Source organism: Oryctolagus cuniculus, chromosome 1 (genome assembly GCF_051225735.1).
Source record: "Oryctolagus cuniculus isolate XC-2025 breed Fujian yellow rabbit chromosome 1, ASM5122573v1, whole genome shotgun sequence".
NCBI classification, from domain to species: domain Eukaryota; kingdom Metazoa; phylum Chordata; class Mammalia; order Lagomorpha; family Leporidae; genus Oryctolagus; species Oryctolagus cuniculus.
The window spans coordinates 129,900,938-129,928,116 of record NC_142867.1 but is presented as its reverse complement, the minus strand read 5'-3'; the positions used below and the strand labels follow the sequence as shown (position 1 = coordinate 129,928,116).

Genomic DNA, 27,179 nt, shown 5'->3' with positions numbered 1-27,179 from the left:
TCTTCCACCAATCCCAACTCTGCTACCCACACGCCGAGTATGCTGCTCTCCTCCAATCAGGAGCAGGTCCTACAGTTTATTGGTTGAACTGGAGGCAGCTGTGTAGAAGCTGTTTCCTCCTCTCCCAGCGCCATATTGTGGGAGAGCAGATGCATAGAATAAGTCTTAATTCCAGTAACTTAGTCTAGTCCGAGTTGCTCCCAGTTGCTCCCCACAGATACCATATTTGTTATCCTAAATTCTTATACAACACCTGACAGTGAGACTGTGCCCTATCATTAGAGCACATAGAATGCTATGTGATTAAATGATCCAAAAGCATAACAATTCAGGTTGAAGATGAGTTTAAGTCCTAGTTACTGTTTGGATGATCTTTATTGGAATGTTTAATGTTTTTAAGCCTCAGGGCTTGTTCTCTCTCCCACCCCCCCCCTCTTTTTCTCTCTCCCTCATGAAAATGAGAATTTCTTCTTGTCATGAGATAGCACATAATGAATGCCTATCACATATATAATTAATAGAGAATGTTCAAGAAAATTTTATTCTTCCCTACCCTCATTAAAATACAAGTATTTTTAATCTACAATTTTTTTTCTAACCGAAAAGTATTGTTACTAATGTTGACTTCTGCTTTTTTTCTCTAGTACATAACCCAACATCAGATAAGAGGTGTGCTCTTTGCGTATATGATTTGATTCTGCTTTACCACAGTCTACTCCAAGCAAAATCCTTTCATTGCTGCATATGGTGATGGAGAAAAAGAGCAGCTGTTCCTCTGGAATGCACAAAGCCTCTCCATTTACTTTGATTGTGAACTCCTCACAGATGGGCACTGTGGGTGGAGCCTGGGACACTGAGGAAGCACATTAGGAGACACAGGGACGTGTTTGCTGTGTAACTGCAGCTGCGGTACAATCTAGCTAAAGTCAGAGAGCAGCACTCCTCCTCCCTTTGTTTCTGTGGTTCATTCTCTTTATTAAAGAAATTCTCTTTATTGTAGATGTGGGAGAAGATAAGACATAGATATATTTAGTAAATCAGATATTTAATGATACTTCAATGCATTTCAAATCAATTACCAAAGATTGTGACAGCTCACGTCCTCCCCCCCAACACGCACACTCCCCACGTTCATGTGCACACGCGCACACGCACACCAGGGCAGGAGTGCAGGAGGGTGCTGTTTTTCCCGGCCTTTGCCTGATGGAATCAAAGTGCTGACTGGGATAGAGATTGCATGACCCTTTGCAGAGTGAAGATATACACTTTGTAAAACTGTTACAGCAACACCGATTGTGGTTGTGAAGAGGATCACACAGGTGGATAAACAGACTCAGGGAAAGACTCAAAGGCAACCTAAGCAGCAGGCTGGGGCTTACTCAGCAGGGGAGAAAGTGTAAAAGAAAACAATGAAAGTGGCACCCAGCAGCCAGATCTTCACTGGGCTCCCCTTGAATGACAGCTGCTTATCTCTGTTTGGGTAAGATTTCCTGACTGAAAGCAATGCTTTCATGGCACTGGGAGAGAGGAGTGGAAAGGACTTTTCTCCAATTCTGTGAAACCCTTTATAAGAATCAGGGAGAAAGCTGAGTGTGTGAAATCTGTACACACTATGGTGAAATGCAATTTTCATTCAAGAAGGAAAAAGGTAAACATGAGGAGAGTAAAATATTGCATTCAATTTATAGTGATGACATAGCTGAAGATAATTGATTTCTATTAAAACAAGTAAAATATTTGTTCTGTTACTAAAGAAAAAAATGGATTTTTTAAGAAAATAAATGCACTTTCCTATTATGTTATTCATTTTTATTTTCCCCATCCTGGGTAAATGCCATCTCACCTTTACATTTGTTAAGATTCTGCTTCATTATGAGGCTACATACTTAACCCTACCTGCTGCTGGCTCCCTCCCTAGCTTGAAGTGTAAGCTAGAAGTATATGATAAGATTGGGAAATCAGCAATGAGTCTTGACTCTTGGAAGCAAATTTACTTTTTCTGCTTCAAAGACTCTTGGGCAGAGTCTTTTATAACCTATAAATAATCAAGACAAGCATTATGAGTTAGACCGTCAGCCTCTACAATCTGGGCTGTCAACAAACCTCTGTTTCTGGTAAGAGCACCATAGAGTGGGCATCTAGCTTAGGGATTAAGATGCCAACATCTGACATCAGACTGTCTGGGTTCAATTTATGGCTTCAACTCCAGTTTTCAGCCTCCAACCAACACAAACCCTGGGAGGCAGCAGGTGATGATTCAAGTGACTGAGTCCCTGTCATCCATATTGGAGACCTGGATTGAATTCTTGGCTCCTGGCTCTGGCCACAGCTCAGCCTGGGCTATTGTGCACATTTGCTGAGTGAGCCAAGTAAATAAATCAATATTTTTTTTTATTTTTTGACAGACAGAGTTAAGCAGTGAGAGAGTTATAGACAGTGAGAGACAGACAGAGAGAAAGGTCTTCCTTCCGTTGGTTCACTACCCTAATGGCCGCCACGGTGGGTGCTGTGCTGATCCAAAGCCAGGAGCCAGGTGCTTCCTCCTGGTTTCCCATGCGGGTGCAGGGACCCAAGGACTTGGGCCATGCTCCACTGCCCTCCCGTGCCACAGCAGAGAACTGGACTGGAAGAGGAGCAACCGGGACTAGTACCCGGCACCCCAACTGGGACTAGAACATGGGGTGCCAGCACTGCAGGTGGAGGATTAGCCTATTAAGCCACGGCTCCGGCCTGCTTCCATCTTTATAAAAATTTATTGGCTGGCGCCGTGGCTTACTTGGCTAATCCTCCGCCTGTGGCGCCGGCACCCCAGGTTCTAGTCCCTGTTGGGGTGCCGGATTCTGTCCCGATTGCTCCTCTTCCTGTCCAACTCTCTGCTGTGGCCCGACAGTGCAGTGGAGGATGGCCCAAGTCCTTGGGCCCTGCACCCGCATGGGAGACCAGGAGAAGCACCTGGCTCCTGGCTTCGGATCAGCGCGGTGCACCGGCCTCAGCGGCTATTGGGGGGTGAACCAATGGAAAAGGAAGACCTTTCTCTCTGTCTCTGTCTCTCTCTCACTGTTCACTCTGCCTGTCCAAAAAAAAAAAAAAAAAAGGTGGAAGCAACAGAGATGATTATGTACCTAAATATACTTTCTTTTAGTTCAAGTCTTCAGAAAATGTAGAATAGATATGTCTTTTACATCCTTCACCTCAAATAGTATCATTTGTCTTCTATCGGAGTACTTGACTAAAAAATATTTGCTCTGTCACACTTTAAAGTCTTCTAGATTCCAGGGACCTATAGAAATGGAAATGCTTCTGTATAAAGGAAAAATTAAGCTTTAACCAGCACAGACATGAATATACAAATATTTACAAATATGTACATATTTGCATGTGCACAAGCAAACTGAACAAGGAAGAAGGACATAATTTTGGAATCTACCTGAAATCTAAAGTATTCTTTAATGAAGTGTATCAGCAATACATCTAAACAACAGTGCTAAAGCATTTCATAAGGTGGAATCATGGTCCAGAAAACATGATGTTGTGTTTTATGGGGGGAAATATGACCCAATTCATCATTGTTCATTTAGAAATAGAACATCCAATTATCACACATGCATTCATCCAGCCCAGAGAAAATATGTACCTTATGTCGAGATTTCTCTGGGAAAAAATATTTTGTTGTATTTAACATTATCATAGAAATAAAAGTCCCATAAGAGGGAGGAGGAGGTGGTAGTAATAGAGAGGAGGTGTGGAAAGAAACATATTCTCTACTATACTCTTGCTTGTGCTTCTTGGTTAATTATTCTGACAACTCTTATTTAGCCTTTTCCTAATCTTAATATCTGGACTTAAGGGCAAATCTAATTTTTGCAAATTATGTGAATGAATCTAAATTACCAATAGATATTCACCTGTAAATTATGAAATGCCATTTTCTCAAAATATGTACAGGTAGAGATAATAAGCTGATGGTTCAATTTTAGAACTGATGTTAGACACTGCCTCTCTTTCACTCTATTTGCATTTCCCTCCTGCTTGTAATCTCAGCATGAAAAGATGGCAGCTCTGCCTTAACATCACATCTGTAATCAAAGCAGAAAAAAAAAAAAGAAATCATGTCATCAGTCTCAACTGTCTCTTCTACTTGGAAAAAAGATCCCTACACCCCCAGTGATCACATATATGTCCTTAATCTGAAAAATGACATATGATCACACCTATTGTGAAAGGGGCTTGGGAAAATAAAAACTGAATTGTGCAGTTACTGTGGTGAAGGAAACAGAGTAAGTTGTATTTGTGATTGTCTAATTAATGATCTAAGGATAGTTGTGTTGATTGAGACACACTTAAGACAGCATATTTGGGTTCCTGGTCCCTGTTCTGCTCCAAATTCCAGCACTCTGATAATTTGGACCCTAGGAGGCAGTGGTGATGGCTAAAATAGCTGGGTTCCTACCACCCATGTGAGGGACCCAGACTGAATTCTGGACTCCTGCCTTTGGCCTGGCTCAGACCTTGCTGTCATGGGCATTTGAGGAGTGAGCCAAGTAGGTAGGAGATCTCTGTCTCTCTGTATGCTTCTCTGCCTTTCAAAAAAGAAGTCTAAATGCTGTATTTGTTTCATTACACACACTTTCTACTGTGATATTACTGATTTGTTTCCTGAATGCATATTTGCTATTGCCTAGAAAATGTATATTTTATATATTTTTGTATAGTTCTTCATTTCAAATTACTGTCATGTTTTTTGACCTATTGAGCTATTGACAAACAGCAGACATGACAGAAACTGACCAAGTCAGGACTCAGGACCCCTGGATTTTTATCAAGAAGACTTTTTCCTTCTCTATATCTCAGATATATCCATAATATGAAAACATTACCTAATACCTCCTACATAAACTCTATTTTGTATGATGTCTGTTAGTGGATTAAGTTGATACTATATATGCAGGATCTGCATAGAACTTTGTGGCTTTAAGTCATTTTAATATGCATAATCATGGTACAGCTTTTCTGTATCCATTTATAGATTTGGTCAGAGTAGGAAAGTATCTTACAGTTTTATATCAAGTAACAACCTCCATCATAACACACACACACATTTTCCAAAATTCCAAACATCCCAAGCTGTTATACATCTTAATATATAGCAGTCCATTACTAAAACAACAAACTCATTAAAATTTTCTAAAATAATTATTGGCATAATTCTTACTTTCCTACCTCTTCACCTCATCTCATCAACAGACCAAAATGAAATGAACAAATCTGTCATCTAAACAGAAAAACTTCATTGAGCTGATGATGTTGATGTTCATTCCTGGGAATATGGGCCAGGCTGAGGGGTGACCATGAGTATGCTGATGAACAGTTGCAAGTGACTTATTCAGATCAATATCTGTTGTTTTCTCTGGATGTGAGTAAAGAGAGTTGCAACATAGTATTCAAAGCCTCCAGAAAAAGTTGATATAGGTGAAAATCCCAGCTCAACCTCAAGAATAACACTGAGGATCAAAAGAACTCCTGGTTGTGTCTGGCAATAATAATAGAATTAAAAATAAGTGAAGGCTCCAAAATGGAAGCAGTCAGTCCACACAGACTCATATAATGAGAATCACTTTAAGTAGCACTCTGACCTCAGAATCAGACCTTAAGGCATTCTGGTCTGGCTGAAAAGCCCAAAAGAGCATTTCAGGCATGGAAAACCAAGACACTGTGGCAAAAAGTGTGCTACATGAAGAATCTCTGTGGATGAGACCACAGTGGGAAGAAGTGGCTATCAAAAAAGGATGTGCTTTTCTCTGAAGGGAGGAGAGAACTTCCACTTTTCTTATGGCTTTATCTAAATACTGACAGAGTCTGTGGATTCAAAAGGCTTCCATAGCCTAGGCAGCTCATGTCAAGAGCTTTGGGTGATCACTAACATCATACATTAGAGTGTTAATTATTAAATTAACAACAGGAGTCACTGTGCACTAACCTCCCATGCAGGACCTTTGTCCTCAAACATTTGTATTATAATTATGTGCATGTATCATTCTTGGGTGCTTCCTTAAAGTTAATTTTATTTCAAAAAAAAAAAAAAGTGAAATTAACTTCAAGATGCAATGACTTTGAAAAGCCCTTACCTTGACTGTTGAGGAACAGAACTATGTGTGTATGTGTGTGAAAATTGTTGAACTCTTTACTTAGTATAGAATTGGTCTTCTGTGTATAATGTTAATCAAAAACGGATCTTAGTGGAGAATGGGACTGGGAATGGGAGAGGGAGAGGATGGGTATGGTGGGAAGAATCACTAAATTCATAAAGTTGTACTTATGAAATGCAATAAATAAATAAATAATAAAATAAATATAGTTTGTGGGAAAAAATAAAACAATAATAAAAATTAAATAAATCTTGGTGCAAAAAAAAAAAAGAATTCCTGGGGTGAAGAAATGAACAATGAAGTCAGCAGAATGACTCTCCTTCTCTGGGAAAGTGAATTTGCTAAGCTTCAGGGAAGGTCAGAAAGGATGACAGTGTTCAGTAAAAAAAAAGAGAGAGAGAGAGAGAGAGAGAGAACAGGCCGGCTTCATCCACTATCCATACCCAGCTGCTGCCTGCATTAGTTGATGAGATTGGAGAACCCATGGTGTTCTGATCCCCCCTGATTATGGGCAAGGCCTTCAGGGTATTTGGAGGGTCTTGGGGCACATTTTGGACTTATCCAAAATAAGAGATGTAACAACCAAGAGTGATGTCAAAATTTTGTGAGGGTCTGTAAGAAAATTTTATTCCATACTTCTTCGGGAAGAAGGAGAAAGGTTCCTGGGGTAGGGGTATGTGCTTACCACCTTACACTTGGAGATTCTTACAGATCCTCTGGTTGTCGGGAATGTGGATCTGAGGCTGGTATGATTGTCTTCCCAGCCTTAGATCCTCACTGTTACCATACCCACCTAGTCCTGGGGGTGGCACTGTGACTTTTTGGAACCTTCTTGGAATAGTTAACCTGAGGCCCTATGCTTGCATTTTGCTCTCAGTTACTGATGAAAATAAAGCACCTTGCAGAGGATGTCAGGGACAAGGGAACAGGGAGGCGTTACTGCAGGGCTGCTCAGAACAGAACCTAAGGAGTATTTGGAGAAAGAGATACATGAAGATCTTAAATCTATTTCATTCCTTTTTCTTTTTAAAAAATATGTATTTATTTGAAAGATTTACAGAGAAAGAGAGGCAGAGGCAGAGAGAGAGAGAAAGAGAGAGAGAGAAAGGTGGGAGGGAGGGAGAGGGAGAGAGAGAGAATCTTCCATCCACTAGTTCACTCGCCAAATGGTCACAATGCTCAGGGCTGGGTCAGGCCGAAGCCAGGAGCCAGGAACTTCATCCAGGTTTCCCACATGGACACGGGGCCAAAGGACCTGCACCATCTTCTTTTCTTTCCTGGGCACATCAACATGGAGCTGAGTTGGAAGTGGAGCAGTCAGGACTCAAACCACTGCCCATATGGGATGCATTCATTGCTGGTGATGTCTTTATCCACTTCCTTAAATATAAGTTGGATGGTGAACAGAGAGGAAATCAGATGTATCTATCCAGACAAACAAGGCTCCTCAGGTACCCCCAACCTTTGGCCAGAGTGGTGGGAGAGATCCCTGGTGCCCATGTGCCTTGACACCTTAACCTTACTATAGGCAAGGATGGGAAATCTTTTCTCACCATTCTTCCCCACTCCTTCCATGACTGGTGTTTTCATTTCCCAATGTTTCTGAAGCAAATAAACATAAACTTAGTAGTTTCAACCTGTACAGATACATTATGTTCCAGTTTTGGAGGTAATAAATCTGAAGTGTAGGGGGAGCTGCAATCCAGCTGTTAGTCACGCTGGGTTCCTTCTAGAACTCCTAGAACAGAATGCATTCGTTTTCCTCTTCCAGCCTGCACAGGTCAAAAAGGTAGGATATGTACATGTTTGGGTGACTCAGGAATAGATATCCTGAGAGAGGGGCCAGTCACGGTTGACTCTCTGCCCAGCAAAGATTCACATTCACCCTACATGCCAAATATATTAACTCCACCCCCAAATCTCAAAAACCCAAACCTATCACATCCACAATCTCCTTCAACGTAGGGTAAAAGTTTTGTGAGCACTGGAAACTAGAAGACAAGCTCCAAACACAATGGTAGGACACATAAGAGAGACAAATAAAGAAAAACAAAGTCACTGTCCCCTAAAATTATGAAATCTGGACAAACTTCACTAGTTTTCTAGAGTTGGCAAACAAATGTCTGTGATTCATGGCCCCGTCCTCTGGACCTACTCTGGATCTACTTTATCCTGGAATGATAGCATCTTCATTTACTTGAAGGTTTACAAATAACTATCTTTATTATTTTAAATTTTTATTTGAGAAGGAGAGAGCCCCAACCACTGGTTTATCCTTCACACCCACTCCTCAATACCTACAGTGACTGAAAATGGGCTGGATTTCAGTTCAAACCTGGAAAGTCAATACAGGTGTCTCACAAGGATGGCAGGAATCCAGTTAATTGAACTGTCACTGCCGCTCACCCCATCCCACCCACCCCTCCCCCGCTGGGTCTGCATTAGCTGAAAATTGGACATTTGACATTTGAACCCAGGTACTCTGATTCCAACCAAGACACTCACAGGTGCCTTAACCCATGTCTTAATTACTAACCCAAAGGTCTGCCCTAAGTAGTTTTATTGGCACATTTCCTGCCAATAAATTTGAGGAGATAGCCAACCTTCTTTCATTTCACCCCTTTTCTGTCCCTTTCATTCTGAACTAGCACAGTGCATTTTTTGTTGGTATTACATTCTCAAGGGTTTTGTGGATTTCCACAATGTATTTTTCAGAAATTCACTACATTCAACAAGAGATGTTGCCTTCACAGATCTTGTCTGAATAATCCCATCTTCCTTTAAGACTTCTACTTAGATAAATGAGAAAATCCACGCCTCACATACCCAAGTTTTTCAAATAATTATTTATGGGATCAAATACTTTGATCTGATTCTTTTCATGTCATCCAGTCACACCTTTTTTTTCTCTCTCCAGTATGTTTTCTTATGGCAAATCTCTTAATTTTCACAATTTTTTTAAATTGAATAGGCTGAGAATTTTCCAAATCATCAAGCTCTAGTTTTTATTTTAACAGCCCCTCAATCTATCTCTTTCCTTTCACATATTTTTGATAAATGACAAGAATAAACCAAGCCATGTCTTCAATACTTTGCTTATAAATCTCCTCAACTAAATATCTTAGTTTCCCACTTACAAATCTGCTTCCCACATATGGCAGTGCACCCTCCAGCTAGGCTTTCTGCCATTATATTAAAAGGATTCCCTTTACTACAGTTCCTCCTCTCTCTGACCCCTACCAATAGAGACTTTAAAATCCACATTTCTACAAAATGCTAAAGGAAATAAAAAATGTCAATACTGTACTCCTCAAAATTCATCCATTACCTATCCAATCCCAAAGCACATCCACATTTCCAGGTATTTGTTTTAGTACCACTGTTAAAACACCACTGTTGTTACTGTTATAACAAATTATTGTCTTACTATTTTTCAGGTCACAGGTCCACCATGTTTCCCATTGAGATAAAACCAAGGTGTTAGCAGAGCTGTATTTCCCTTGGAGGCTCTGGAAGAGAATCTGTTTCCTTGTTTTTTCCGGCTTCTAAAGCCTTGCTTGGATTGCTTTATGAACCATTATCAGTCTTCAAAAGGAATAGGATGGGATCTTCTACTTTCTTCCACTCTGAAGTTCCTTTCTCTAATAAGGATGCATTGTCGCTCCCCCTCTTTTCGGAGGAACGACACTGGACCCTGCGCTGTTCTTTCGTCTGCTCGGCCCTTCCCGGGTTTGCTGCTGGTCCTTCCCAGGTTGGCTGCCGACCCCTCCACCTCCGTGGAGGGGCGGCCCCCCCCGCCACTTTCCCCGCTTCCGCGGGGGAGTGGCACACCGCCGGCCGGCTCTCTCGGGGGCTGCTCAGGTGTTCCTTCAGATGTTCCCGGTGCATGTTGTCTCTCTCCTCCTTTATAGTCCTCTTCCACCAATCCATGCTCTGCTACCCACACGCCGAGCACGCTGCTCTCCTCCAACCAGGAGCAGGATCAGCTCCTGCAGCTCATCAGTCAAATTGGCGAGAGGCAGCTGCGTAGAAGTTTACTCCTCCCCAGTGCCATATTGTGGGAGAGCAGATGCATAGAATAAGTCTTAATTCCAGTAACTTAGTCTAGTCTCAGTTGCTCCCCACAATGCATGTTTACATTGGGTCACCCTGAAAATCTAAGATTATCTTCCCATCTCAAGATCCTCAAATTAATCTCAGGTGAAAAACCAGTTTTCATATTTAAAATCGTGTATTCCAAGGTTCTGCCGTTTAGCTTTTACCTTTCTTGGAGACAGTTCATCTTCCACCATGGGGTTCTCGGACTGCTTCTGAGTTTTACAGTGTTGCTTCTCCAGCATTTATCTGAATCCACATGGACCTGTGTGAATGCTTTAAAATATGCTTTTTTAAATGTAAGTGTGGCAAGACCAACAGATCCTGAAACAGCTGCCACTGAGATAAGTCTTTCAGACCCATACTTCCCAAGAGGAGTGGTTTTTCACATTACACAGGGCCACACAGGACAGCACCAGGATTGCTCAGGAGGAAGAAGGAGAGGGAAAAACTGTGGGCAAAAACACTGTTGTACTTTCTGTGTGGAGTAAAGAGATGAACAGACAACCTAGCTTGGGAATTTTAGGGGTTTTTGGGCTGGAAGGGTTTTCCCTATCTGTCTTGTGTGTGTGTTGCATGATTAGGGTTGTATGAGAGACTGATAGGCTGATGGCACAGGCTTTGGATTGGCTAGTTTATATTTTGGTGCTGTTCTTAATTTGGGATACCCTTTTAAAAATTTTCTATTTATATGTTTTTTATTTATTTGAAAGGCAGAGAGAGAGAGAGAGGCTGGCAGACACAATGGGAGAGAGCTCTTTTATTTGTTGTTTTACTCCCCCAGTACCTGTAAGAGTCACAGCTGTTCCAAGCTGAAGCCAGGATCCTGGAACTCAATCTGCATCTATCAGGCGGATGACAGGACTGATATGTTTGAACTATCATCTGCTGCCCCCAGGCTGTGGAATCAGAAGAGCACCTAGGACTCCAACCCAAGCATAGCGCTAAGGGGGTAAGTGATATGTGTGCATTAACTGCTGTACCACCTGCCTGCCACAGCTAGTCTGTTTGTATTTAAAAGACAAACTGGAGAGTCATTGTTGAATATCTCTAAGATTTGGCTAACTGAAAGAGATGATTCTTCCAGGATTAGCAAAGACCTGAATGTCTATGGATCAGAGTACAGAAAATAGAAGATAGTAATACCTGAGCCGCAGAAACCAAGAAACCCACTTTTTCCATTGTCCACTAATAGCTGTTTCCAGGACTGACTATGAGGGCCTCCTAGTCTATACAGCTGCCTTAACTGTATGCCTTTCCCCTGGTACTTGGGGATGGAGGAGGATGCAACTTTAAACAAGGTTGTGACACCATGTGATAAAGCACATTAGCTGCTATGTGTTTTAAGAAGTTAAACACAAAAATATTTTTTAAAAGAAATCATGTGAATCCCATATTCCCCATGAATAAGTTGTAAATCAGCTTGGACATAAGAAGGAGCCTTATTCATAGTATCCTAATAGTAGGGATGGTATTTGATACAGCAGCTTACATCATTGCTTGGGAAGAAGCCTGCACCCCATATTGGAGTGCCTGGTTTGAGTCTCAGCTACTCCATTTCCAATCTGGCTTCCTGCTAATGCACATCCTGGAAGGCAGCAAATATTATCTCAAGTACTTGAGTCTCTGCCACCCACATGGGAGGTCAGTTGGAGTTTCAGGCTCCTGGTTTTAGCCTGCCCATTTGGACAATGAATCTGCAGATGAGAGATTTCTCTCTCTCTCTCTCTCTCTCTCTCTCTCTCTCTCTCATAAAAATGAAAGGAAGTATTCTAATAGTAATATGAAGTGTAATCCCAAGAAATTAGGAGAAAAAATAACTCTCATTTCCTTTTGTGAAGAATAATATCTTTAAAGTCCAAGGAATGAAATACATGCATATTATATGCTGTAATGCATGCATTTATGTATCAGTGAGTCTACAGTTATGGCTTTGGGAATGAGTCTCAGAGTAGCATGTCAAACCAAGAGAAACTATTATTTAAAGACCAGGCTCTGGTGTTTGTGGAATTGGGATCTGTCAAATGTGCTTACACTCAGGATTGAAAAGTCACATTTATAGGCTATTTCATAACACAGTCAAACACAAAAATGGTGATTTAGCTCAGACTGAAAATAAAAAAGAGCATGAGCATCTAAGGAAGGTTTTCATCACATGAAAATGACTCTCTTTAGCATTTTGGAGGGCAAGTGAGAGGGGAGACACACAGGGTATGTTTTCTTCCCCAGTCCAGTATGCTCTGTGTATTTATAGATTCTTAAATAATTAATCGAGTCATTTGTGTATAGGTATAGCTGATGATGCTCTCGGTCTGAGAGACTGCGTAACCAATTTTGTCTGCTTCAGCCCAGCTATTTGGGACCAGGCAGGTTATATATGTCCTTCTTCAGTTTTCAACACCTCTGTCTCCTCTCCTTTCCTCTTCTCTCCTTTTGTCCTAACTCCCCGATTCTTCCATTTTTTTTTCCTGTATCACTTTATTTTTTCCTTTCATTGAGAAAAGTTGCCCAATATGATTGAGTTTCCCAGATTACAGTTCTGTGCTTGATGCCAAAAAGGAGCTGAGACAGTGTTAAACTTTTCAAGGGTAAAAGAAAGTTAGCAAAAGCAAAGTCAAGAGGCTGGTTTTATCAAGACATTCTGGAATTCCCTAGACTGGCAATTTCATTAGTTTGTGAAATTGAAATGATAACTGATTGTATCTGAGGAGCAGGAGAGAAGGTGATTTAGAGTGCCTCTCTTTCTTCTCAGACAGCATCAAGGAAGAAAATGTAGGAGTGCCACTGCCTGATTCCTAGTTTGCTGTTTGATCCCTGAGGAGCCATCAGGAATAGAAGGACCACCATTAATTAATTGATTTGATTTTTTTTCTATCCTATGAAGTCACTTGCTGTAGATGCAACCACTTGTGTTTATGTGTTGACCCTCCTGTGCCTGCTTGCTCCATGCAGATAGTCAGGAGTCAGTGTACTCCACTCACCAGATAAGTGACTGTTCTCAGCACCAAACACCCCAGGTGCTGCTGTAGGCATTGCTTCAAGCTCATGATGCTCAGTTACTGGGTTCGTTGTGTGCTCCTTCTACAAAATCACAGGGGTCGCATCCTACACAACTTTTCTACTCACTTTATTACAGAACAACAGTTGCACCCATGTGCAATGGATTTAGATGGAGAAAGTTAAACAGGAGTAGGTCATGTGGCTCCCATTTTAATCCAAGGAAGCCCTCAGGTTGATTAATTATGAGAGCTATAAGCTCCCTGCTAATGCACCTGGGAAAGCAGCAGAAGATGGTCCAAGTCCTTGGGCCCTTGCATCCAAAAGAAATCCGGATAAAGTTCCTGGCTCCTGGCCTCAGCCTGGCCCAACCTTTGCAGTTGCAATTGTCGCTCCCCCTCTTCATGGAGGAATGACACAGGACCCTGCGCTGTTCTTTTGTCTGCTCAGCCCTTCCGGGGTTTGCTGCTGGTTCTTCCCGGGTTGGCTACTGTCCCTTCCACCTCCGTGGAAGGGCGGTTCCCCCTGCCACTTTCCCCACTTCTGCGGGGGAGCGGCACACCGCCGGCCGGCTCTCTCGGGGGCTGCTCAGGTGTTCCTTCAGATAGATGTTCCTGGTGCATGTTGTCTCTCTCCTCCTTTATAGTCCTCTTCCACCAATCCCAACTCTGCTACCCACACGCCGAGTACACTGCTCTCCTCCAATCAGGAGCAGGTCCTGCTGTTTATTGGTTGAACTGGAGGCAGCTGTGTAGAAGCTGTTTCCTCCTCTCCCAGCGCCATATTGTGGGAGAGCAGATGCATAGAATAAGTCTTAATTCCAGTAACTTAGTCTAGTCCGAGTTGCTCCCAGTTGCTCCCCACAGCAATCATTTTGGTAGTGAACCAATGGATGGAAGATCTCTCCATCTCTCCCTCTCTCTATGTATTCTGCTTTTCAAAGAAATAATAATAAATCTTTAGAAAACAAAACAAAGATATGGGAGCTGTGAACACAGAGGAAACAATAGCTAGGATCTTCAAGCCTATATCATCTCAGAACTGGGGACTAACTTGCCATCCTCTCCCTGGTGTGTGGGTCCCTATCTTCTGCAAGATTGAAGATGAACAAGACAAAAATTAAGAATTCATCACAAGTGGCCCCTGCACACATAGCAGGGGCCAACCCAGAGAATCTCAGGAAATGGGGAGGATATTTGTTGTTGTTATTATTTAATTGCCATAAAATTCAGAGTATCTCTAACCTTTTATATATAGAGGAAGAATCTTGAACTCAGAAAAGGACAGAGATTAACCCAGAGTCCTTCAGTGACTTAGAAGCTGAACTCAAATACCCAGCTTGATGCAAGCCTCTTACCACCAGTCCTTCCTCGTGGCTTTTCTGCATGTACTGTATAGTCCTGTGTAGCAAAGTTCAGAAAACTTCTGAATGCGTTTGTTCTTTAAACTATCTGACAAAATTGTTCATCTCCTCATCCATTTTTTCTATGCTTGTGTATTAAATGATTTAATATATTTATGCTACTTATTTTAAAATCTTCATGAAATTGGAATGAGTCGTCTGGGGGTTTAAGTGCATTGACTTTATTTTTTCTCTTTTGCTTGTGGTCATATTTTTTTTCTTCTTTTCATTTCTCAATTGTTTTCATTATGTGCTTTTTTTTTTCCCTTGAAAAAACAGACAGTCTTGTTTGGAAAAGATAACTGAACAGCTGGCATGCATTTGGGAGTCTCTTGCATATGAGATTAACTTGAGAGGAGTCAGGGCTTGAGATGTCGCAGTCTGGGCTGAACTCAGAACATCTTGCACATCTCAAAACATTTCCTTAAACTGGCTGATGGTGCCTGACTCTATCAAACACAAGAGAAGTGTTTGTATTGTATGCCAATTTTGTACTGATTTTTTTTAATCTTAGTTCTGAATAATGTACATGTATTGGGAATTTACTGATAATCTAAAGATTCTTGCTAATCTGAAGAAAGATAAGGCAATAAGTTAATATTATAATGCCAATTATCCTGGCTGTCTACATCTGTCTGTGTCTAGGTGTATATTTGTACATGAAACAGTGGAACTCTGAACTATATGTGTGTGTGTGTATACTACATATATATGTGGACTTATAGATCTTAATTGCATTTGCATGTGGGGCTCTTTTTCATGTCACTTAAACTTTCTGACTCATTATTATTGATATTAATGATTTGAAAATTGCTGACTAGTCGTATATTTAGATAATCTCTTTTTTCTTTGAATGAAAAATAATTATTGTCCATTTCCAAAGCATTCCTTGATCCCTGCTTATTTATATCTCTGATGCCATGGAGTGGGATTCTTTAGAGCTGTATTATTTCCCCTCTGATTGTAGTCATTTTCCATGCCCCTACCATTTCTAGTCCTACCTTTTATTTTTATTTTTTATTCTTTTTTTGACAGGCAGAGTTAGACAGTGAGAGAGAGAGAGAGACAGAGAGGAGTGCTTGGGCCCTGCACCCCATGGGAGACCAGGAGAAGCACCTGGCTCCTGGCTTTGGATCAGCGCGGTGCACCGGCCGCCGTGGCGGTCATTGGGGTGTGAACCACTGGCAAAGGAAGACCTTTCTCTCTGTCTCTGTCTCTCTCACTGCCCACTCTGCCTGTCAAAAAAAAAAAAAAATAATACAAATAAAGCTGCTAGCCTGTTGAAATTCTTGCTTAGTGTATACTAAGTTGATCTTCTGTATATGAAGGTAATTGAAAATGAAACTCGATGAAGGTCGGGATGGGAGAGGGAGTGGAAGGGGAGGGCCATGGGAGGGAGGTTGGGGGGGAGGGCCACAACAATACAAAAGATGAACTTTCTAAATTCACTTTCATTAAATAATAAAAAGAATTAAAAAAATAAAGGTGCTATAGATATTAGTGTACATAATACTAATTAGTTTCTATATAAATATCAACTTTTATTCTCACAAGCAAGAGCTAGGACTGGCATTGCTGTATTGTTTGATAAATATAAGATTAATTTTGTAAGAAAGTGCCAATTTGTTTTCCAAATTGGCTACATTGTTTTAGATTTCTTTGAGCATTGCAGCAGAATTCTAGCTGGCCCAGAGCCTCAGAACAACTTAGTATAATTACATTTATCTATATCTATCTATCTATCTATCTACTTATCCATTATCTATCTACCTACCTATCTATCCATCCATCCAATCTCCCATTACCTTTCTTCAAGATGTATGACTATATCTTATAGTGGTTTTCACTTATTGTTCCTTAATGTCTAATAATGTTGCTTATCTTCTCATGTGCTTATTTGCCATTTGGTTATCTTTTTATTAAGTGTTTAACTCTTTTGCCACTTGGGGGTTGTTAATTATATTAAATTTTTTGTTGCATATTCTGGTTATAAGTCCTTTGCCAGATGTGTTTTTAAAAGTGTTCTAGGGCCAGCATTGTGGCAAAGGGGGTTAAGAGGCTGGCTGCAATGCTGGCATCCTGTATGGGCACTGGTTTGCATCCTGGCTGCTTTACTTCCGATCCAGTTCCAAGCTAATGCGTCTGGGGAGCAGCAGAAGATGGTCCACTTGCTTGGGCCCCTTCCACCCATATGAGAGACACAGGTGGAGTTCATGCTCCCAGATCTGGTCTGGCCCAGCCCAGCCAACCTGAGAATGAACCAACAGGTGGAAAATCTTCCCCTCTCTGTCTCTTCCTCTCTCTCTTTAATTCTATCTCTGAAATAAATAAATATTGAAAAATTTTTCTAGCATACTGTATATAGTCTAATATATCACAAAAGAGAAAAGCAATTCTGAAAAAATATAATGCATTTATTGAGTCTATAATGATATCATTGAATATTGTGACTTAGCTATGAATTGTTTTGGGACAAACTTATCTGTAAAGTCTTCCAAGTATATTCAGTTTTTTCTGGCTAGAGATAGTACTCACTTTTGAGTTTCCATCAAAATGTATAAATGGATAAATAAATATAGTATAGTCACATAATGCAGTTTAGTCACATAATGTAATATTAGTCATCCAAAAAAATGAAGTATTGATAAATGCTATAACATGGGTAAACCTTGAAAACATTATGGTACATGAATAAATCAGACACAGAAACACTTATATGACTTAATTTATATTAAATATCCAGAATAAGTAAATACATACAGACAGAAAACAAACCAGTGGGCACCAGTCTAAATAGAAGGAAAAGTAGAAAATGACTGTTTAAGAGTAAAGGGTCTGATTTCTTTTTGAAATGATGAAAATATTCTAGAACAAGTTAGAGGTGATGATCATACAACATTGCAAATGTGCTAAATACACTTGTTAATATTCTGGGATATAAATTTTACTTCAATGAAACCATAGTTTAATTGATCTCAACAAGCAAAAATGAAGCATCCAGTCAAATATAGGGCCCATCTTGCATAACAGATGGATTCCCATAGCTGAATACCCTGAGTCGTCCACTATGTGCCTGGATTTGTCCTGATTATACAGTCTTAAACACCTTCAACCTCAAGGACTCCGAGATACATGGTGAAAGAGTAATATAACACATGCTCATAAATACTCTACTAATATCTAGGCTCTTGTGTAACTGTGTGGTGTGGTGTAAGATCTAAAATTAAGATCTAAATCAAGGTGAAACCTTGAGGGTCTCCACTCGTTAGAGCGCAGCTTCTCTTCCACTCTTCTTGGGAGTAGGGCCAAACATCCTAACAACCCGCCACACCTTGGGACCAGGTGCAGTGTCAGCTGATCCCTGGGAAGCAGTTTCTGCTCCCTGCTGGCCTACATACTTTTACAGACAATCCGTATCCTTCCACAGGAAGGCCTGGAGGGATGAAACTGAATTTATCCTCTAAAGATCAAAAGCCAGGTGGCAGCCCCAGACCAGAGTTCGAGTGCTGAAAATGCTGACAGTTCTGCCCTAATTTCCTGTTTTCAACAAGAAATCCAAGGATGCACACAGGCAGAAGCAAGAACCTCCTTGATAGTTATTGGCAACAGGAGGCCCGCTTTCATGAACCAGGAGCCCAGCTCAGCCCAATCCTGATTGGGCTGATGAGGGTGGATAAGACAGAAAACAGAGCATGAGGGAGCACTGCTTGCAGCTATCAGGACAAGTGAATTCCTCCCAATCCAGGGCTTGCAAGCTGTCTTAGGCAGCTTGGGCTGCCATAACAAAATATCATAAATGGGATGACCTAGACCAGAGACATTCCTTTTCTCACAGGTGTAGAAGATCGAGCTGTCAACAGGGTTAGTCTCTCCTGAAGGCTCTCTTCCCGGATTGTAGCTGGCCACCTTCTCCCTGTGTTGTCATATGACTGTGTCCTGATCCCCTCTTCTTGTGAGGATGCCAGTCCATGGGATCAGGAGCCTTTATAACTGCATTTAACCTTGTTTGTCTCCAAACACTGCCAGCTTTGGTGTGAGGGCTGATAGATTTAATGCAGGCATTAAGAGCTTCCTGAATTCAAAGTTTAGGTGAACAAAATCTAGTGAGTGAAGAGAGGCATGTGGGTGGCAATCAAAGAAATTTAGATAGAAATAATTCAAATGTATTTCATACGATCCAAATTCCCCAGATTTCTTCTCACCTACACATTCAATGCTGCAAAGACCACTTTTCAAAGGCTTAACTCTGGGGAATGCATGACCACATCATCCAGCAGATCTGGGCTGCTTGTCACTCAGCTCCATAACAGAATTTGGCCCTGCCGTGCTTGTGTGTCTGCAGACACAAGGTTGTGGGGTTTATCCTGAGGTCCTGTCCTGGCAGCTGAAGGATCTGCCTTTACTCTGAAGAGGCTGAGTAACTCCAGAGAGAAGAGATGAGACCCACAATGAGAAGGGGCCTTTAGAAGGCAGCACATCAGGAGCATGGGCCATCCCAGGCCTTACTTACTCAGAGGGGGACACTCTTGTGGGGCAGGAGTTATGAGAAGTCTGTCACATAGCCTGCCCAGGGGAAACAACATGCCTTGTGGCCATGCAGCATATGCCTTTCCTCTCCTGAGTTCACTCAGGTGTGTGCCTTTGCACTGTGTTGTCTCTGAACTTTACTAAAGTACTTTTAAAAAGCCAATCAAGTTCACTTCGGTATGAACAAGATCAATGACAATAGACAGAGAACACCCTCCCCTAAAGCCAGTGTGGAACAGAAACAATTAGCAGGTGGTTCTTCATGGAGAGTGAGCCCCAGGAGAGAAAGGTTGAGAAACACCAAAGAGGTGCAGCTGTCTTCATAGGCAGGTTCCCTCCAGGCCCCACTTTGGAAGGTCTGGGTTTGATCACATTAAGATTCATTCTCTGCAGCTGTCTTAATGGTCGTCACAAGTGTGGGGAGCTTTGGCTAGTGGGAGTGAGCCCCCAAGAGACTAACTCTGAAGCCATGAGGACAAGTGGACAGGTAACCCACTTGACAGCAAGCTACATGCCCTGCAGTTGTCCCCGCTAGCCCCCACCCCCACCCCAGCAGCAGCTGGGCAACAGCTGCGAAGGCTTCCCTTACCGAGTGACTCAGCCATGAGAATCACATGTCCCTTAATGCCCATCCCTGATCCTGTGGTGAGCATGGAGGGACGCCTGAAAGGGGCTAAGGCTAAGCCATCAGATGGGCTACCTGGGGTGGGCCGGGCTCTGGATCAGGGCTGTAGAAGTATAGTAGGTACTATCTGAAAGAACAGCTAAAGAGAATTCTCCGTTTGGCTGAAATGTAATGTGTGTGTTTGTGTGTTGTATGTGTGTATGTGTGTGTTTCATATACACACACTTTTGCTTAAAGATCATCATATCTGTGTGTGTACACACACATCAAGTTATGCATTACCAAGTGATGCAACACACGTATGCATATGTAGATCCTTATCAGCATTTCCCAAACATAACAATTGTCTTATGAACAGGTATAACTAGAAAATAAAACTTTGGGGTGGAAGGAGTCTGTGGGAGTTGGATTTTGCAAATTCATACCAGAGGGTCTCTATTCCAGGGCTCTGGGTAGACCCTAAAATGTGCTATGAATCTCATCAGAAACTCTACAGGCTAGGAGAAAATGGAGAGACATAGTTCAAGACTTAAGAGAAAAAAACTGTCAACCAAGAATACTATACCCTGAAAAGCTCTCATTTACAAATAAAGGTGAAATAAAGACCTTCCATAACAAACAGAAATTGAAAGAATTTATCCCCACTCATCTAGCATTACAAAAGATGCTTAAGGATGTGCTATACACAGAAACCCAGAAAGGTAGTCATCATTATGAAAGAAGATAGAAAATCTCCCAGTAAAAGTATAAAAGAAACCCAAAGTAAATCATAGGAATATTTATGGAAAAATGGCAGGGCCAATAAATGCTGGTGAGGATAGGAAAAATGTACCCTAATCCACTGTTCATAGGGAGGTAAACTGGTGTAGCCACTGTGGAAGACAGTGTGGAGATACATCAGAAATCTGAATATAGACCTACCATGTGACCCAGTCATCCCACTCCTATTATTTACCCAAACAAAAAGAAATCAGAATATTAAATAATTATCTGTACGCTCATGTTTATTGCAGCTCAATTTACAATAGCTAAAATATGGAGTCAACCCAGATGTCCATCAACTGTTGACTGGATAAAGAAATTATTGCACATATACACTATGGAATACTACATAGCAATAAAAAAATTCTCTTGTTTGTAACCAAATGGATGCAACTGGAAACCATTCTACTTAGAGAAATAAGTCATTCCCCAAAAGACAAATACCATATGTTCTCCCTGATCTGTGGTAACTAATAGAGTACCTAAAAAAGTTATCTTTGGGTTTGAAATTGACACTTTGAGATGTGATAATCTTTAACATCCCTTGTCTCAACTGTTGAGGAACAGTGATGTTTTTCTTCATACTGTTTGTTGAACTATTTACTTAGTGTAGGGTTAATCTTATGAATATAAAGTTTACTAAAAATAGTTCTTCATAAAAAATAAGAATGGGAATAGGAGAGGGAGAAGGAAGAAGGGAGGGAATATGGGTGGAATGGAGGGTAGGGTGGAAAATATCACTATGTTCCTGAATCTGTATTTATGAAATATATGAAATTTGTACCTTAAATAAAATTTAAAAATAAAAATTAAAAAAAAAGTGATATAGGCTCATCTTGTATTTCCCAAGTCCCATCCCTAGAATCAGCCATTTATCCAGGGATCAATATTTCCTTTTTCTGGAGAATGGTTTTTAAATACCAAGATGTAAGTTCTTGGTGTCCTCATTTTTCCTGGGGTGTTACTGTTTCTAGACCATCTCATAGACAAACACAGGAAATGTATAGATATTAACCCATGCATGCAAACATACTGATGTCATGCAAAAGCAATTCTATAACCCTCAAGTCCCATGTAGCCCACTCATCACTTCTCAACAACTCTTCATTTCCTCAAACACTGGTGATGGTTGATGTGTTTTCTATCCCTATAACCCCACCTTTTACAGAATAAAATAATAAATAAATATCATATAATAAAAATAAATAATAAATAAAATAATATAGCTTTAGATTAATAAATAAAATAATGTAATAAATAAAATAACTTTAGATTTGGAGGGTTGGCTTATTTTACTTAGCTAAGTGCAATTAAGATTGATATATGCTATTGCAAAATTCACTCACTCCCTCCATTTTATTGTGGAGTAGTATTTCTAATATTGATGTACTAGAATTTATATATCCACTCACTTTTGGGGAGATATCTTGCTTATTTGCAGCTTTGGGCATTAATAAATTTGACATTCACATGCTAGTTTTTGTGTGACCATATATTTTCATTTCACTTTTGTGTAAGTATCCAGGAATAACATAAATATTTATTCAATTTCACAAGAAATTGCCAAACCATGTTCTGAAATGTTTGTATTATTTTAACTTCTACCAGTTACAAATGATGTATTTCAATTCAAAGCAGTTCTGATAGTTGTATTTCTAATTTTCATTTATCACAGACAAGACATTGAGAATCTTTTTGTGCTTATTTGCTAGTGATATATTTTCTTTATTGAAGTGTCCGTTCTTTGCCCTTTGAAAAAAATTAGATGCTTTAATTTTAAGAGTTACTTATATATTTTAGGTAAAATTCCTTTATTACAACTATGCTTTCAAATATTTTGATCTTCCTCTATATAACATTTTTTCTATTCTTTTTATAGTGTTTTATTGAACCAAAAATAAATTTTAAATGTTTACTTATTATTTATTTGAGAGAGAGAGGGAGGGAGAGAGAGGGAGCTCTCAGACACAGAGAGAAAGCTCCCACCCATAGGTCCACTGTCCAAATGCCTGGGAACCAGGAACTCAAGCCAGGTCTCCCATGTAGGTGGCGGGGACCCAATCATTTGAGTCCTTGTCTGCTGCCTCTCAGGTTGTTCATCATTAGGAAGCTGGGTGGTGAGTGGAGACATTGCTGGAACCCAGACACACTGTTTTGCCAAATGCCTGCCCCCAAATTTAATTTGTATAACATCTGATTTTTAATTTATTTTGTAGAAAATGTTCTTGGTGTCATATTTTTAAACAACAAAAATCATATTGTGGCTCTTATTAGAACATCTAGGATAATGCCTAGAAAATAACTATTGGTACAATGGATGAACATACGACTGAATGAAGCAGTACCTGAATAACCAGACCTGGTGATCAATTGTCAGATAGGAAAATCTTTCTGGGCAAAATAGCTCTGTCTCTGCCACTCCTACCCACCTCTACCCTCCAGGAGACTACAGTTGTGGTGCAGTTTCTCAACTCCTTTAGGAGTGGAACGAAGCTTGTTGGCAAAGAGCAGATGCAGTACCAGAGCTGCCTGCCTTGCAGTGGTATCTTAGGGAAAGGAGATGGCAGAATGGGAAAGAAATGGGCACAGCTGTTAGCTGGCCTCCTTGAGGAAGGTGAGGAAAGTGCTAGAACAGGGAGAGCTTGCCTCACAGGGTCTGTAAGATTAAGTCACAGGGTCTGTAAGATTAAGTCTAGGATGCCTGGGAGTCAATTTATTGAAGAAAGAGTCCTCCCTTGAGATAACAGGTTTATCTAGGAGCTTGAAGCAACTTGAATAAAGTAATAATACTGACTACAGTATGTGCCAAGGCAAAGTGAAGCCACACCATTCAAACAATGCCGAGGTCACTATGCAAGCTGGAAAACGAGTGCAGGGTAATTGATCACAGACATTTATGACCTTGGATGATACTGAGGAATGATATTAAAGAAGCAAGTCAACTCAAACTTTCCCTTACTATTTATCTATGCAGAGCACATTCTCAGATTCTCATAATGTGATTAGCTCACATGGAAACACACCAGTAACTTTCACCGGGTACTATTAAAAATGTTTAAATAAGCCTTCTCATTTTGTTAGTGTTCTTTCAGAAAATAAAGCAATTCATTCATGTCACATTTGAAGACAGTCATAAATGGAAACTCAATAAATTAGTTAGAAAAATGAAAACTTTTCCTGTAGTTCTCCTGTTCTGTTCTCTCCAAAAATAGCAACCACCTTTCTTTGCCTGAAGACATCTGCATTAGTTGACATTATCATTGTCATTGTTGTCATTATTATTATTACTATTATTATTGTTCATTATTACATAGCCATTGGTGACAGAGTGTTAAATCAAAACTCTTAAGACTGAAGGATCTCTCACTGTCCACTCTGCCTGTCAAGAACAAAAAAAAAAAAAAAAAAAAAGATTGAAGGATCTCTGCAATGATAAATCCTAACCAGAAAAAAGATCCGGTCCTCGGACAAGTTCACACAACTTCCAGCAGCAGGACTAGATAGCACTTGGGAAAACATCCACAATACCTAGAGCCTTAGCTTTTTCTTTTTCTTTCGTTTTTGTTTATTTGAGAGACAGAGAAAAAACACAGAGATCCCCAGTCCACATCCACAATAGCCAGGAATGGGTCAGGTGGAAGCTGGGAGCCTAGGATTCAATCCAGTTTTCACATGCCTAGTGTAAGGTACATAACTACTTAAGCCGTCTCCACTGCCTTACCGGGTCTGCACTAACAGGAAGCTTGTAGCCAGGGGCTGGAGCCGAGCATCGAAACTAGCTTTCTCTAATATGGGATGCAGCACCTTAACTGGTGTCTTAACTGCTAAGCAAAACTTCTGCCCCTAAAACTGTAAGAATGACTTTGAAAAGGAAGGCATACATTACTTATACTGGACCGACCTTGGCTGTAGATAAGAGAGCTGGAGTTATGCCAGGTGGTGTATGCTTTGGGAGAGGAAGACAGCATAAGAGAACTCTGTTCCTTCTGGACTGGCTGAGTTTTAAGCAGGATGCACTAGGTGCCTAGGGGTCCTGATGAAATTCGAGCTGAAGTTTCAGTGTACATTCAGCAATGTGAAATGATTTGTTCTTCTCCAGTAGCTTCTTTTTTTTTTTTTTTTTAAATATTTTATTTATTTGAAAGACAGAGTTACAGAGAGAGGTAGAGATCTTCCATCCACTGGTTCATCCCCCAGAGGGCCGCAGCAGCTGGAGCTGTGCAGATATGCAGCCAGGAGCCAGGAGCTTCTTCAGGTCTCCCATGTGGGTGCAGGGCCCAAGGACTTGGGCCATTTTCTACTGCTTTCCCAGGCCATAGCAGAGAGCTGGATGGGGAGAGGAGTAGCCAGGACTAGAACCGGCGCCCGTATGGGATGCCGCACTCCAGGCCAGGGCTTCAACCCACTGCGCCGCAGTGCTGGCCCCTCCTGTATCTTCTTAACTGATTAGCCTCCCTCATCCTCCTCTCCTCTATCCTCTGCCCTTGGAGTTAAATTTAAGTCACCTTAGCGAATTTTTCTCAACATAAACCACATAGAATTTATAATTTTCACAGAAAAGTCAGATACAACAAGGATACCTGAGCATGCACCCCCTCCCACACAGGACACAACATACGCATGGTGGGGCTCAGAAAGGGACACCTCCAAGTGTGCTGCAGATTGCCTCGAACTGCGAGCACCCCGGAACAGCAAATGCAGGAGCGTCTTTCTTTGAAGTTCCCTTATGTGAGTAAAGACTGAATACAACTGTTGGGAAACCTCTTCCCAGGAGCTCTGTTAACCAGAGAAGCCAAACCCACATCACGGATTGACGCGGCACCTGGATGGACTTTGCCGTAGCTGATTGCCTGCTCTTCTGAGGAGCACTACCCTACCCCAAATCGTTTGCTCCCCCTACCTCACTCCCTTCTTCTTATCGCCCCTATTAAAGGATATATAAGGTGTTACGCTTTGCTGGAATATTGTGTATACTCTTCTTTCCTGTGATGTCCATATGATATGGGGTAAATCTGTGGGCTAGATTGGTGCCCTGAGCGGGAAGCCACACCTCCCTCACCCTTTGTAATTCTATCTGCCTACCTGTCAATCAAACGACCCCTTTCCCAGGATGTACCTCCCCTCACCAAGGACCTGGAGGTGGTATCATGTAGCCACATCCCATTTCCAATTTCATAAGAGTCTGGAAACTAGAAAGAGGGGTGCTCTCTCTCCCTCCCCCTGCAGATGAGGATGAGACAGGATGCTGAGCCACTACCTGTACTCCCCAACCCCAGACTTTTCCTTTCCTGCCTTCTCTATTCCTGAGCAATGCCTCTGTGTGTGTGTGTATGTGTGTGTTCTCCTTGCCCTTTAAACATGGTTACTTTGTGTGTTGTATTTGTACCTCTACTCATAATGCTTCTCTAGCTAAAAGGCAAGGAAGGATATTAGACCCCATCTCCCCAGCAACACTTGTGCATGTAATAAATTTGTATGTCTTTCTTTCTGTTAATCTGGCTATTGTCAATTCACTTCATAAACTCAATTTTTGAACCTTCAGAAGAAAGAGAAAAAGTTTCTCTCCTCTGACTACACATGGTATTTTGCCGGAAAGAACACTTTCAATTGACTCAGGATTTCACATTCCCTTTGATTTTGTCTTTATGTAACTATGGGAAGGGGTATTAGGAGTGTTACTAGACACTGGGAATAGATGCTGCTGTTGAAACTGAACCACTGTACAAGTCCTCAGATTCAGAGGCAATAAGTCACCAAGACCTGATTTCCCAGCCTCCCACCCTTAGCTTTAGGCATCCACACCCTTCCTTTCTGACTGTTAATTAACCATTTACTAAAAGTAATTCACTAAATAAAGAAAAGGATACAACTGGTGCAGCAAAATTCTCCAATAATTAGCATCTTGATGGTCACGATTTTGGAAGAGTCTAATTTTGGGGCAATTCCAGCCCAGAGCAGGAAGCAAACACCATGCAGGCCCCAAACTGTTTCTCCATCATAAAGATCTGTGGGAGCCAGTGCTGTGATGTATCAGGTATACCCGCCACCTGCAGTGCCGGCATCCCAAATGGGCAACAGTTCGAGTCCTGGCTGTTCCACTTTCAATCCAGCTCTCTGCTATGTCCTGGGAAAGAGTAGAAGATGGCCCAAATTCTTGGGCCCCTGCCCCCTTGTGGAAGACCCAGAAGAAGCTCCTGGCTCCTAGCTTTGTATCAGTGCAGCTCCAGCCATTACAGCCATTTGGGGAGTGAACCAGCAGATGGAAGACTTTCTCTCTCTCTCTCTCTCTCTCTCTGCCTCTGCCTCTCTGTATCTCTACCTTTCAAATAATAATAAAAAGGCCACTAACACTATCAGCCAACTAGGAACCTGGTTGGAACACCAGGTAGGAACACCCCTCAACCCCAGCTTTTTTTAAGATTTATTTATTTGAAAGTCAGTTACAAGCTCAGAGTTGGTGAACTCAAGGGGCTTCCATAGCCTAGACAGCTCATGGCAAGAGCCTCAGGGGATTGCTGACGTCATAAATAAGAGTGCCAATTGTTAAATCAACAACGGAGTCACTGGGTACATGCTCCCCACGTAGGATCTCTGTCCTTAATGTGTTCTACTATGAAACTTAAAA

The 27,179-nt window shown here is 41.2% G+C and overlaps 2 long non-coding RNA genes across 2 annotated transcripts; one reads left to right on the top strand and one right to left on the bottom strand.

Moving 5' to 3' along the window:
• Positions 1-7,189: 7,189 nt before the first annotated feature.
• Positions 7,190-9,711, bottom strand: LOC149128625 (uncharacterized). The gene is made up of 3 exons (XR_016222168.1): positions 9,574-9,711; positions 7,700-7,918; positions 7,190-7,526 (listed from the first exon to the last, which is right to left on the bottom strand). It is a non-coding gene; the product is annotated as an uncharacterized LOC149128625 (long non-coding RNA).
• Positions 9,712-10,157: 446 nt separating this feature from the next.
• On the top strand, positions 10,158-25,492 carry LOC149128624 (uncharacterized). Its single transcript, XR_016222169.1, has 3 exons — positions 10,158-10,346; positions 11,026-11,193; positions 25,161-25,492. It is a non-coding gene; the product is annotated as an uncharacterized LOC149128624 (long non-coding RNA).
• Positions 25,493-27,179: the final 1,687 nt, after the last annotated feature.